The following is a 14,118-nucleotide window of genomic DNA, read 5'->3' as shown; positions in this document are numbered from 1 at the left end:
GAGAGAGGGTCTTCCCCGTGTGCAGACCTCATCACTTGGGCTAATATAGTGTTTTCTGAACACAGGAGCAGGCCGAGAGGCTATGGCTCTGCTCAGGCTGCGCCTCCTTTCCCCGTTAACACCCCAGAGGCTCCCTGCCCGGGCTCTTCCCACCTCTTCTGCCCTACACATCCTGGTGCTTTCTCCTAACTGATAAAGAGGGGAATGCCGTCCACCCGCCCGTGCCCCACGGGTGCCACCGCTGTGCTGTGCGCTGGGAACGGCACTGGTGGAAGTTTCCCTTCCCCCCACCCCAAATTTTCACCCTTCCACAAAAAAAAAAAAATTGCTGTGGTTTTTTTTTTGGAGAGCAGCAGGAGCTCCCTTGAAGAAAACCCTTCTTCTGAGCGGCGTCTAGCCCAAGGGCAGCCTTCCCCGGGCGGGCAGGACACTGCTCCCTGTGCAGGGAAAGTCCTTTTTTCTTCTATTTATTTATATCCGTCTTGCTGTAAACTCACCCGCCGGCGAACCTGCTGCTCGTACTAACAAACACCTCTTTGGTCTGCGCAGAAGCCGCTGCCCGGGCAGACGTATGGAGCGGGGGGATCTCCCCCAGCCCTTCCCCAGCTCCTCCATAAATCCTCGGCTCCCAGCAGGTTTGTTTACATGGCAGCTTGTACACGGAGCGCTTTTGGCGAAGCAGCTCCTGGTCTAGGAGAGACCTAAGCCAGAGACCCAAAAGGGCCTGCACCGATAGTCCGACAGGCACCATGGTCCCTGTGGAAGGTAATTTCCAATCACATCTAGACACCCTGCCCAGGAGAGATCTGCTCACAGTGTGTTTGGACAAGACAGAGCAATGGTCCAGAAAATTTCCTTTAGGAGCAGGAGGTTTTTAGGACAGGGACACAAAGGGAAACAGCAACATTTCTCAGGTGGGGTGCTGTTTCTGTACTAATGGGCTGTGTAGCACCAGTATTGTTATTTAGGCAGCCATCATTAGGGTTCAGAGTTAACAGTCTGCAGTGGGTAGTGGAACAACTACAACATCCTTCTCAAAGCTTCCTTCCAAGCCATCTGCTGTCCATGCTGCCACCGCTTGACAGGGGACATTTCAGTTTTCACTGAAAGGTCTTCACGCTGGAAGGTCCTCATGACAGTTTTGCCACAAGAGCTCAGGTGGGGCAGGACCCTTCTGCAGTGACACCAGAGCTGTGGTCCGGTGCTGGCAGCCAGGCCAGGGCCAGGGGAGGAGAGGGAGCTCTGGGCGGTGATGGTGGGGGCTTTTGGAGGACAACCTGCACGCCAGCTGTGCGGCAGGGCCCGCTGCCTGGCAGGCGGCTGGTGACACCGCGGACCAGAGGGTGAATGTCTTCCCTGCCAGGTCCCCACAGGGTGAGTTTATCTCATGGGCTGTGGGAGCTGACAGCACCCACAGCAGCTCAGCTCCAGCATCCAGGCCATGCAATCCGGGGCGACAGGCGGGCTGATGGCATGGAGCAATCGATGGGTGGCGTGGAGGTGTTGTGGCCGTGCTCCCCACAGACAGCTTGGGTCACCTCCGCTGGCAATCCCACGGGAGCGTGTGAGCAGCCGGCGTGGGGGCTCAGGGTCACTCGCTGCCTGTGCCACGCGCCGCCATTCCCGTCTGCTCACAGACGCCGCAATCCTCCACGGGGTGCGGCAGCGTGGCGGTGGTGTGACGGTGGCGTGGCGGTGGTGTGGCAGTGGCATGACAGTGGCGTGGCAGTGGCGTGATGGTGGCGTGGCAGTGGCATGGCAGTGGTGTGACGGTGGCATGGTGGTGGTGTGATGGTGGCATGGCAGTGGTGTGGCAGTGGTGTGATGGTGGCATGGCGGTGGTGTGATGGTGGCGTGGCGGTGGCGTGGCAGTGGTGTGGCAGTGGCATGACGGTGGCGTGGCGGTGGCGTGGCGGTGGCGTGGCAGTGGCATGGCGGTGGCATGGCGGTGGTGTGGCTGTGCTGCCGTGCTCACTCTTGGGTGCTCAGGCTTTGCTCGGGACCACGAGACCAGAGGTGTTCTGGGGGGGTGCTGGGCGGGAAACGGGATGCAGAGGGTGGATCTGGCAGCACCCCGGATCCAGGCAGGTGCTGGGGATGTGACCTGGGATGTCTGGCCCTGTGCGCACCTCGCTGGGTTTCCATCCCGCTCCAGCCTCCCAGCGCCATGCCGGCTGCCTCTCAGACAGTTTACTTTAGCCACAGCGGCTGGAGCATCAGGGCCGAGGCTGCGTGGGCGGGAGGGGGCCGTCAGCCCGTGCCTCCAGTGTGTGTGACACGCGTTTGGTGTCACCCGAGTGGGAGTGCTGCGAGCGGGGTGAAATATGAGCTGCTGCGTGTTCCTGGCCACAGCTGGAGGAGTCTGTCCTGCAGCCTGGCCCCGTTCCCTCTCCGGGGCAGGTCAGCAGGAGCCGGTGCGGACCCCAGTGCCGGCTGCGGGCAGCCACGCCGCCCCGAGGACAGCCAGACGGACCTCGGCCGGACGGGATGGCCCCGTGGCCGGGGGGCTCAGCCCCAGCCAGGCTCAGCCTTGGGCCGGCTGCGTGAGAAACACCACCCTCGTGTGCCCTCAGCCTGGCTCCGGGATGCAGCCAGCAGCCCTGCCGGGTGGTTTTCCTCCCAGCCCTTACGTCTCAGTTGCTCCTGAGCTGCTGGGAGGGTTAGATGTCCCTTGCCAGAATCCAGCCTGATTCTGTGCCTTGTGCGCCGGCATTTATTGATCATTTCAGTACATCATATCATAGAATCACAGAATCACCGGGGTTGGAAGGGCCGTTTCAGATTATTGAGTCCAACCGTCAACCTAACTCTGAGAAAAGCCATCACTAAACCATATCTCTAAGCACTGTGTCTACCCAGCTTTTTAATACCTCCAGGGATGCTGCCTCAACCGCTTCCCTGGGCAGCCTGTTCCAATGCTTAATAACCCTTCTTTCAGTGTAAAAATTTTTTCTAATATCCAATCTAAACCTCCCCTGGTGCAACTTGAGGCCGCATTCTCTTGTCCTAAAATCTCAGGCGCATCCGCAGCCCAGCCCGGCAGCCAGGGCGCTCGCGGCAGTCACGATCCACAAAGGGCTCGTGGGCCATGGTGCGGCCCCCCCGACAAAGCGCAGGGATCGCCAGCACTGCTGAGGGGGAATTACACCAAACCAGGACACGGGTGCTAGGGCAAGGCGGAGAGAGAGCCGCCGGGATGCTCCAAGTGTGGGACAGCAATGGCTCGGCTTCGGAGCAGGCAGCTCTGGGTTCCTAGACATTTATTTCAACCACATCACATGCGCGTGCAAAGAGGGAGGTCTCGGGGCAACGCTGCCTGTATGACACCACACAAGGTGGTGGAGCGATTTGCATGGAAGGTGGAGCGATTTGCATGGAATCCTGGGGGGGTGGGCATGGGTGGGGGAGTGGGCACTCCGTGGGCGCAGGGCAGTGGGAGCTCTGCAGCGGGATGCTCTGCCAGCAGCACAGCAGGGCACACGCACTCTCCGCTTCAACCGATACCACCCACCCCCACCCCCGGGGGGCTGGAGGAGGCAGCCAGCCAAAAGTCTGCACTGGGGCTGCCCCTCCTGTGCTGCCATGCCCTCCTGCTGAGCCACACCAAGCCCCGGCCCCCCCAAGAAATCTCCTTCCCTGCCTGCGATCCGAGGGGATGGGGGAGGACAGCCCGGAGCCTGTCCCCAAAATGCTCTAAACAAGGAAAAAAAAAAACCAAAAACCAAAAAAAAATGTATGAAGGAATAAAAGTGACCTTTCAGTGTCTGGGAGGCCAAGCCACCATCCAAGGGGAGCTCTGGGTCCCTGCCGTGGGCAGCTTTAGCAGCTCCGGCCGCCGCGATGCGGAACCGTCGGGTGTCGGGTATATATATGAAGCAGAGACGGGACCCCCAGCCCTGGGGGGGCAGTGGCAGGGATGCAGCAGTCACGCCCTGACACATGCAGTAGTTTCTTCACCCCACACCCTGCCTTTTCTGGGGGGTACAAACGCTTCCCTTAGACACCCGGCCAGCTCAGGGGACGCAGGGATGCTCTCCCGCATCAGGATGCTCTGCCCAAAGCCTAACTCTGGCTTGGTGACAGGAATTGGGCACCTCTCGCGCTCACGGACCCTGCCCCTGCGTGGGCAGCAAGCTGGGGCGGCGCGTGTCCGAGGGACGCACCAGCGGGTGTCCAGGTCTGGGCTCCCTGGTTCCAGAAGGACAGGGAACTGCTGGAGAGGGGACACCAAAGGGCTACCAAGAGGATGAGGGCACTGGAACACCTCTCTTGTGAAGAAAGGCTGAGGGATTTGGGTCTCTTCAGGTTGGAAAAAAGACGCCTGAGGGGGCACCTTCTCAACGCTTATCAATACTGAAAGGGGGGGTGTCAGGAGGATGGGGCCAGGCTCTTTTCAGTGGTGCCCAGGAACAGGACAAGGGGTAACGGGCACAAACTTGACCACAGGGAGTTCCACCTAAACACGAGGAGGAACTTCTTTGCTGTGAGGGTGGCAGAGCCCTGGCACAGGCTGCCCCGAGAGGTGGGGGAGTCTCCGTCTCTGGAGACATCCCAAACCCGCCTGGAGGCGTTCCTGTGCCACCTGCTGTGGGTGACCCTGCTCTGGCAGGGGGTTGGACTGGGTGATCTTCAGAGGTCCCGTCCAACCCAGGCCATTCTGTGGTTCTGTGACCCCCTGGACCCAGGGCAGCCGCTCCTCTGCAGGGAGATGGGGCTGGGGGCAGTGGCGGGACCGTGCTCCCTCCCGGCCGCTGCAGACCTTGCGGGGCTGGGGACGAGGCGTGGGGCACCGCGGGCACAGCCGGCAATGCGCTCCCCACGCTATTCTTAGGAAGGGTAAAGTTTATACAAGAAATTTAAGCTTTAAACCCAGGCACCATAAATAGTCTATTTTTCAAGGGCTCCAAGTCAGTTGTAGGCTCAGAGCCAGAGCCAAAATTTGGCAGCTGTCTTTGTTTAATGATTAATTAAAATGAGGTAACAAAACGAGACATATCTATTAACGAGGGTATTTGCAGCGTCAGTAGAGGATTCCAAATGGCTGATTTTTTCCCCTTTTAATCTTCAAACTTCTCGTTAGGAAAACAAGCTCTTCCTCCGGCCGCAGCCGGGCTGGGTGGGAAGGGCTGTGCCGCGGCCCCGCGCCCTGGTAGCGGGAGGGGAGCAGCGGGCAGGCGAGGCTTTATCTTTATAGTCCTCTTCCTTTAAACAAAGCGAACCCTCCGCAGAAAGATTTTTCCAGTTTGGAAATTTTATTAGACCTTGAAGTAAACTTCAATGGAGAGACCCTTGGCTGTGACAGAGGCAGGAGGGGGGAAGGTTTGCACGTCGCGCCGGCTCTGTGCCGGCCTTTCCCCAGCCGGTGCCACGCAATAAGGACTAAAATGAGAGCGCTGGAGACAAAGGGGCGTTTTCCAGGCTCTTTTTCACGTGTGCCAGACAAACGGGGCCAAACCCACGTGCACACCCCACCGTGGGGAGCAGCATGCAGCTTTCTGGGCACCGCAGGAAGGTGTGACGGGACACGGTGTCAAGGAGGATGGTGCGGAGGGAGCCTGGGAGGCTCGTTCCCATCGGCTGTGCTCTTAGCTCATCCCCTGACACTGGATACTTTTTCTAGCTCAGAAAACCAAGCAGAGCACGAAGCTGCCTTGCGTGGGAGGTGCCCGTGGTCAGAGGAGGGTTAAAGCATGCGGAGAGGTCCAGAGGCAGCTCTCAGGGGTGTGCGAAACAGGTTCACCCTCCCCAAGGCTCCACTTAGCCACATGGGAAAGCACCCAAGTATGAGGAAAAGGGAAAAACATCCCAAAATAGTTTAGTCTTGTTTTCTGCACTGAGACGCCCAGACAGGGTGGGAGTTCTGGTTGTGTCTGAGCTAAAAATTACAGTAAATAGAGAAGTGGCTGCAAAGCCCCATGTTCTGGATCAGAAGGACATGTGCAAACGCCGTCCATCAGGGCGAAGACGTGCCTTGATGAAGGCCCATAAATAAACGAGGAGGGGGATGGAGTTAAACGAGCTCCGTGCCGAGGGGTGAGCCATCAACCGCCCGCTGGAGTGTGTCTTCTCCCCAGCGCGTTTCACGGGGCGACAGGGAGTAAGGGGAAGCAGCTTCATATGTAGGGACCGCTCTGAGGAGCGGTGGGATCCCAGCGTCCCCTCCACACACAAGTCCAGGACCACCGAGCCCACCTGGGACCGAAGAGGGGCTGGTTCTGCCCCACTGGCTGGACAAAAGAGGGGTCAGGACGCACCTGCTCCGGGCTGTCCCACCCGCTCTGCCCCGCTCTCCGGGCACATTTCAGCTGCCAGTGAAATCCCAGCATAAATGCCGAGGCCTGATCGTTGGAGGAGGTGATGGGGTGATGGGTGGGTTGTCCCTACAACAGCCAGAGAGGTCCTGAGCATTTGCTGCTGTGGGGATGTGCTCCTGCAGCACACAAGCCGGGCAAGCAGGCAGGATGGGGAGTGGGGGCTGGAGCGAGGCAGGCTCTGAGTGGAGGAAGGCCCACGGCTCCTCCTGGGGGGACTGGGGGATTGGTCCCCCAGGGATGCTTTCCACAGATGCTCCATTGTTCTATGTACTTGTTCAGGGATTGCCCACATCAAGGACCAGCTTAAGGTCCCACAGAGGGTCCTGGGGTGGCAAAAACCCAGCAGCACCTTGGGGTCCTGGGCTATCCAAGCTGTGGCTGGAGCTGAGCTGGCCCAGGAGTGAGGGTGGGAGGTGGAGCTGGTCTTGGGTGCCTTGCCATCCTTGGCGAGGCAGGGTCCCGTCTCCTGGACCTCTGGACTGCAGCATAACGACCGCATGAAGGGGGTCTGCTCTGGGGAAGGGGACAGGACACCCCCTCGGGGCAGAGGTCCTGTCTGTGGCTGCTGGAGCCAGCTCTGCTGCCCGGGGCAGGGTTCCCTGGGAGCCTGGAGCGGCTGCAGGTGCGGGGCAGAGCCACGGGGCAGCGCCGGGGGTGGGGGGATAGCAGGGAGGGGGCAGTGCAGGGGGCAGCAGCAGTGGACGGGGGAGTGGGGCAGCACGGAAGGCGTGTGGGGCACGCGTTGGGGCATGGGCAGCGGCCGGGACCCGTAGGGGCTGCCCCATCCTTATGCCTCTTATGAAGAAAACGCCTCTTCTGAAGAAAGGGTGAAGGATTTGGGTCTCTTCAGTCTGGAAAAAACATGACTGAGGGGGCACCTTACCAACGCTTATCAATACTGAAAGGGGGGGTGTCAGGAGGATGGGGCCAGGCTCTTTTCAGTGGTGCCCAGCAACAGGACAAGGGGTAACGGGCACAAACTTGAGCATAGGGAGTTCCACCTCAACATGAGGAGGAACTTCTTTGCTGTGAGGGTGGCAGAGCCCTGGCACAGGCTGCCCCGAGAGGTGGGGGAGTCTCCGTCTCTGGAGACATCCCAAACCCGCCTGGAGGCGTTCCTGTGCCACCTGCTCTGGGTGACCCTGCTCTGGCAGGGGGTTGGAGGAGATGGTCTCCAGAGGTCCCTTCCAACCCCTGCCAGTCTGGGATTCTGCGTGTCCTCGCCCCGGGCACCTTCTCCCCGACGGCGGCGGCGGTGCCTGCGGGAGCGCGGTGCCATCTAGGGCCGAGGCCGGGCTGTGCAGGGGCCGGCCGGGGCGGGCTCGGCAGCGGGCAGCGGGTACGGGCCGGGGCGGCGGGGCCGGTCCCGGGGCGGCGGGGCCGGGCAGGACCGTGCCTTGGCACCGCTCCGACCCCCGCGTCGCCCTTCTCCCTTCGCGCTGAAGGCGGGAGCGCGGCGAGGAGCGGGAGCCCGTCGCTCCCCGGGGTGGGGGGAGCAGCCAGCGGAGCCGCAGGCGGCTCTCCCCGGCCGGGGTCTTCCCCCGCGGGGGCTGCGGGAGGGGACGGGCTCCGAGCCCCGTGTCCCGCCGCGGGCCGTGCTCCCGCTCCGGGGGCTGCCGTGCCGCAGTAGGAGGGGGGCCGCAGGGGCAGGGGGACATCCGCCGGGCGCAGCAGCTCCGGGTCTGTTCCTGAGCTCTGTGACCAGTGACAGGCCAGGACACCCTGGTTGTGCATGCCCACTGCAGCGCTGGGGGCGCTGGGCTGGTCCTGTCAGTGTCCCCCAGCCACGCACAGCCGGGGAGGGAAGGCCGAGGTGGGGGTACGGTCTGCAGGAGGAGACGGAGGCCACCTCCTCAGGGTGCGTCCCGTCCCCACAGGGGTAGTCCTGGGTGGGTGATGGGGCAGCAGGTGCAGAGGTCCCAGTGCTCAGAGTTTGTCCTGGCTCGTGGAATGTGGATCTTGCAGAAAGCCCTGGGAGCACACTGGGGCTTTCTTCGCTCTCGGCATTAAGTTAAGGGCACATATATCAGGTCTTAAGTCAGTCTCCCAAAACTGCAGGTAGCCTGCTTCCCAGAAGCACACTGGTGATGGTGACAGTGCCGTGATTGGACATCAGTCTGCTCTATGACGCCTTGCTGTGCTGTGAAGCCTTCTGCACATCCTTGGGCGCATCAGGCAGTCTCCCAGCCCACGTGCGTGGGAGGTTTCTCCATGCTGCCTCTGGCTCTGCTTCGGTCTCAGCAGCAGACAGAGCCTTACCCGCTATTGGAAACTCAGCCCCGAAGTGCCCCTCAGATTGGCTTCAGTTTGGTGAGGCTTGAGCACGGGGCTGGAAGCTCGGCACGTCGGCCCATCGGCACGTCAGCAGTGCTGGCTCTGCACTGTGTGATCAGAACCAGATCAACCTCCAGCGGGACAGTACCAACCTCCTGGGCTGTACAGTAGTAAGACCAGACATGTCTTGAGAAGAGAAAAGCAGAGCACAGCAATAAATCTTCCTGAATCAGAGACGAGGGCTGTTTCCTGCATGCTTGCAATTTGCCACATCCTGCAGCTGTCAAGGGAAAAGCTAACGAAGAAAAGGCTGGACCTGGGCACATGGAGCCCAAGGGCAGCCAAAGAGTGATAGACTGGGCAGCAAGCGGCTGGAGGAGGAGGAGGGTCCTGAGGCCGAAGCTGAGGCTGCCTGCGTGCCCTGCCTAATTCTTGTTGTATTTCCAAGTGTTTGGATTTCCTTAGCCTTGATTCTACAGCAAACTTCCTGGTCTCAACCCGATTTCTACTATCTGCCTCTCTAAAGGCTTTCCCTCAACACTGTGCTCTACAGTGTTCACTTCAGTCCCAGTTTAATGAAATTTTGACCCGGAAAAGCAGAGAGCAGAGGGCATTTTCCGGGGCACAACCTCTGGTTAACGGACACGACTGCGATCCACAAGACACCTTGACAGAGTTGTTTTTTCCAACGCCACATGCCGTCCCCCTTTCCCAGGTCTGAGCCCTGTGGTTCACGGCAGCCTGAATTTACACGTTTCAACTGCTCTGTCTCTGGCTGCAGAAGGGGAAGCTGTTTGTGTTCCTGCTCACTTCACTCACTTAAAACCAGTGACAAATTCAGCTATATGGTGCTGTCTGGGCTTTCGCATGCCGTGGACAAAGAGTAAATTACAGGGAGAAGGGACCTTATTCCTTGTCAAAACAACAGGAATTGATTTAATTTATACTTTGACAGCCAGAACCGAAAATGATCGAGAGCCCCTGCAGCTGGGCGTGGGGTGTTTTGCCTTCCTTTTATTGAAAGAGCAGAAAGTAATATCCCCCTGACAGGGGCGGCTGGGAGAGCGAGATTTGCCTCCACAGGGAGTCAGCCCTATCCAGACATCTGCAGATAAAGGACCAGGGGGTGAGATTGCAGATAAGAAATGTAAACTCGCTTTTAATGAAGCTCCCTGGGTTACACCTTGCTGTTCGCTCCCTGAAATCATCCTAAATTCAAGTATTTTCGTGGCCCAAGGAATTAGTTTCTCTTTCCTCGTTAACTGCCTGTATTTTTACCTATTTATTTTCTGTTTCTTTGAAGGCTTTACTGGCTAAGGTAATCCCTGTGGTGTCCTGTGCCACTTTGTGGGAATGTCCCCATTTCTCTGTCAAGTATTCATTATTTGTTGGTGAGAAACAAGGCTTTTTCAGCAAAATGCCTCTAATCTGAGGGATAAACAACCTGAAAGTTCACCTCCTGGGGTAATCCTGTCAATTACCTCCATTCAAATACCATAGCTATCAGATGAAATCAGCATTGTCAAATTGACTTCTCCTGGACTCCTTGGATGTCTGTTCTTAATTACTTGTTGTCACTGATAACCGCCGTTACTGTATCACTCAGAAACAACAGGTTTGTTGGTAAAATCCAGCACCGTGGTTCTGCAGAGCCAAACGCAGCAGGATTTAAGAGAAATCCTTTGACCTTTTGATCCTGCACGTTGCAATGAGGGGACCTTCTGCGCGACCCTGCTGTCCCATTGCCCTGTGCAGCCCCTTTTGCAGGGTCACCACAGTGCACCTGGGGGTTTGGGGACTATTACACTTTTGACTTGGGAGTCTGAGAAGTCTTACGGGGAGCAAGGTTCACTCAGGACCCTTTGCCACATGTAACTGCCTGGCAAGGGATGTTAGAGAAGATTTAGGGATAACTGAATAGTATTGGCCCCTTCTGGGAGCTATATAAAATTGTGTGGGCAGATAGCTCGCTCCGAGGGTGGTGTTTGTGACACTGGCTCTAGCGTCATCATTCTTTTGCTCGCCGTCACATGGAAAGTCTCTTCTCTTCACGGTGCATTGGCTCTTTCTCAGGACGTAGGCAGAGAAGAGCATGTCTGTGGGGAGGCTCCAGCCTTGCCCGTATCGCATGGTACCAGGGATAACGAGGGTGGGCTTCCCTCTGGAAAGCAAACACATGGCAGGCTGCTGCTGCCACTCCGATTAACTCCATGGCTGTAAGCTGCCTTTTCTCTGTGTATTTGTTTCCTTTTTTGCAAATACTTCTGTAGGCCCCTGGTTATAGCCCAGGCAGATTTTGCTGTTGGCTGAAGAGCCCGCTGAGCATCACCATAACATCAGAAAACGAATTCCCTGCAGTGTGGTGCTTCTTGGAGTACTGTGTCCAGGTCTGGAGCCCTCAGCACAAGAAGGACATGGACTTGTTGGAGTGGGGCTGGAGGAGGCCACGAAGATGATCAAAGAGCTGGAGCTGCTCTGCTGTGAGGACAGGCTGAGAGAGCTGGGGGGGTTCAGCCTGGAGAAGAGAAGGCTCCAGGTAGACCTTCGAGCCCCTTCCAGTCCCTAAAGGGGCTCCAGGAAAGCTGGGGAGGGACTCTGGATTAGGGAGGGGAGCCATAGGATGAGGGGTAATGATTTTAAACTGAAAGAGGGGAGATTTAGATGAGATCTGAGGAAGAAATTCTTTGGTGTGAGGGTGGCGAGCCCCTGGCCCAGGTTGCCCAGAGAAGCTGTGGCTGCCCCATCCCTGGAGGGGTTCAAGGCCAGGTTGGACGGGGCTTGGAGCAACCTGGGCTGGTGGGAGGTGTCCCTGCCCAGGGCAGGGGGTTGTAACTAGATGATCTTTAAGGCCCCTTCTAACCCAAAGCATTCTATGATTCTAAGGAACAGCAGGAGCAGAACAAGCTCTGGATGCCTTTTGCTGAGGCTCCTGCTCATCTGAACCTGACTCCACAGAGAAAGAAGAAAACGGTAGTTTGTAATCCGGTGCTGTGAAATGCCAGCCCATCCCCAAACCCTCATTAACATTACTCCGACATCCAGTGTGGAAGAAGAAACGCAATGTTTAGAGCAAACTTCCTGCTTGGCCCACACCCACCTCAGAAGCGTCAGACCCACTCTGACTTCTGCACTGACCATGGCACAAAGCACACAAGCTAAACTCACCGGAGCATCACTGGTGAAAAAGGCTCCATCTGCAACCCAGAATGGCCTCAGCTCTTGGCCCCGACCCTACATGCTGCCAAGGAGACTCTACCCCAGTCTATACCAGCTTTTCGCTGTGTCAGACCCCCCTCAGCGGTGGAGCAGATCACCTCTGCTGTGCCTTCAGCTTGGGCAGGATGTTCCAGACACTAGTTTGTTTGGGATTCGAGTTTGTGCGGTTTACATGAGCTGGACTTGCCTCTGAGGTGCTGGCAGGGTGGGCAGGAGTGTGCCTGGCCCAAAGGGCAGCAGGAAAGAAGGTCTGGGACACCCTCGTCCTGGAGTACCAATGCCCCAGGGTCATGCTGGGCCCTGCAGGGAAGCCTATCAGGCTGCTGATGTGATGCTCCTGACCACCGTTTTCACTCCTGAGTGGCAGAGTCCTCTCCTGTGCTGGGACAGGCCTCGAAGCACCTTGAAGGCACAGGCTGGGACTGACCATGCTCTGCAGCGCTGTACCAGCTCGGTACAGAGGCCATGTGCACTGAGCCCCGGCTACAGACTCTTCCAGCTGCGAGCCCAACAGCACCCCTCACCTCCTACTGCCTCCTGCCACAGGGTGACATCTCCATCTCCGGGCAGCCATGAGCACTCTCTTGGTGTGTCACAGCTTCATGATGCAGGACAGACCTGTCCCTCAGAGTGCCCTCTCCTGCTCCCTGGTGTCTCTGGGAGAATCCCTCTGCCTGAGACCAGTATATTGTGGTTATTGCTTTGCCCTCAAGGTCTTCTGTTTTCCACTAATCTTGCTTCTTATCTTGGCCAGACTGGTTATCTTTACAAGCAACAAATTTCACAAGAAGCCTGAGTGAGCCACTGACCCACCTAAACTCTTCATATTGTCCTGTGCCATCTTTAATCTACATGTAAACCTGCTCTTTTAATAAAACTCCAGACTATAGGGGATAACAGATAATCAGTATAAGATGGAGTCTCCCTTAGCAAACAAATCAAAGCATCAGTATCATCTTGGGAAAGTCTCAGAGATAAACATCCTCCCTTGTCTGTTCATGATATCTGCTGGGATATTACTTTTAAATCTCTCTTGTGGCATGGCTGATGTTATTGCTTCAGCTGAGTTAGTTAACCAAACTCTGCATTACTGTGTGTTATTAAAGTATTAATGGGCCAGATGGGGTGCATTTCCTCGCAACCCGGAGGCAGCACTGATTATAATGACTCTCCGAGCTGGGGCTGATTACTGCATGTGATCTTCGCAAGCTGGAGAGATGAGGCATTCGGGGGAAATTAGACTGTAATTTAGCATTTATTATCGATGGGTCGGGAGGCCTGTTCCAGAGAGCCACCTCCTCCAGGAGCAGTGCTGGGCTTCACACCCGGCCTGGCCCGGCAGGAGTTCAGACTCACCATGGCTTCCCAGACCACTGACCATCGCTCGCGGGCAGCCTGTATCAGCGCCGGCACCGCACGCAGAAGGAGGGGGCTGAGGACGACACCGGGACAGGCCACGTGCCTCATATGGAGCCCAAGGGCACGAAGAGCGATGAAAGAACACATAGATAGGAGGCTGCAAACCAACTTGGCTTTCCCTGATGAGGAGGCAGGTTTTGATCTTTGGAGCCTCAGTTAGACCAGAGAGCAAGCCCTCAGCCTGTTACTGGGCACCTCTGATGGATGTCAAACAGCAGCGTGCTCTTGGATGTGCCCCTGACACCCCCACAGCCGCCACACACGGGCACTGTCGGAGAGCCTGCCTTGCACGGGCCTGAGCTCCATTTCAGAGCGGGCCCTCAAAGGGCATGAGCCATTTTAAGTCGGTCCCTGTAGCGCTACAAAAGGGACTTTGAGAAATACACAGCTGTTGTCTGCAGCACTCATGTCTCCGAGCGATTCCTGGTCCTCATCACGACCCAGGCAAAGCTCACTGCCTCTGGGCACCCAAAACGTGCACTGACGGACCACAACTGTTACTCCAGATGACTTTGAGAAGCAAAGGATGGCTTTAATACACAGAATTTCTGAGGGAGAGAACTATTCCAAACTTTTACAAGGTCATGCTGAAAATTTGAAACCAAGATCTTTCCCGGCTTAATCAAGGACCCTATCTATAAGACAAAAGATATTTTTCCAAGGAAATCTGAATCACAGCAAGAACTAAGTTGGCAAAATGTGTGAGTCATTCACTTGGTAAGTACTATAGGGACTAAACTCTGGGATTTCCCTATGTCTCCGTCAACAAATCTCTTAGGCTAGGACCGCTCTTACCCAAAACAAGGACCAGAGCTGTAAAAGAAAAGATATTTCCTCCTGAATCATGAACCATTCTTTGAAATTTGTCCCCAATATGTGAGCTGCCCAGACAACA

Source organism: Chroicocephalus ridibundus, chromosome 14 (genome assembly GCF_963924245.1).
Source record: "Chroicocephalus ridibundus chromosome 14, bChrRid1.1, whole genome shotgun sequence".
Classification (NCBI taxonomy): domain Eukaryota; kingdom Metazoa; phylum Chordata; class Aves; order Charadriiformes; family Laridae; genus Chroicocephalus; species Chroicocephalus ridibundus.
This window is presented reverse-complemented; position numbering follows the sequence as displayed.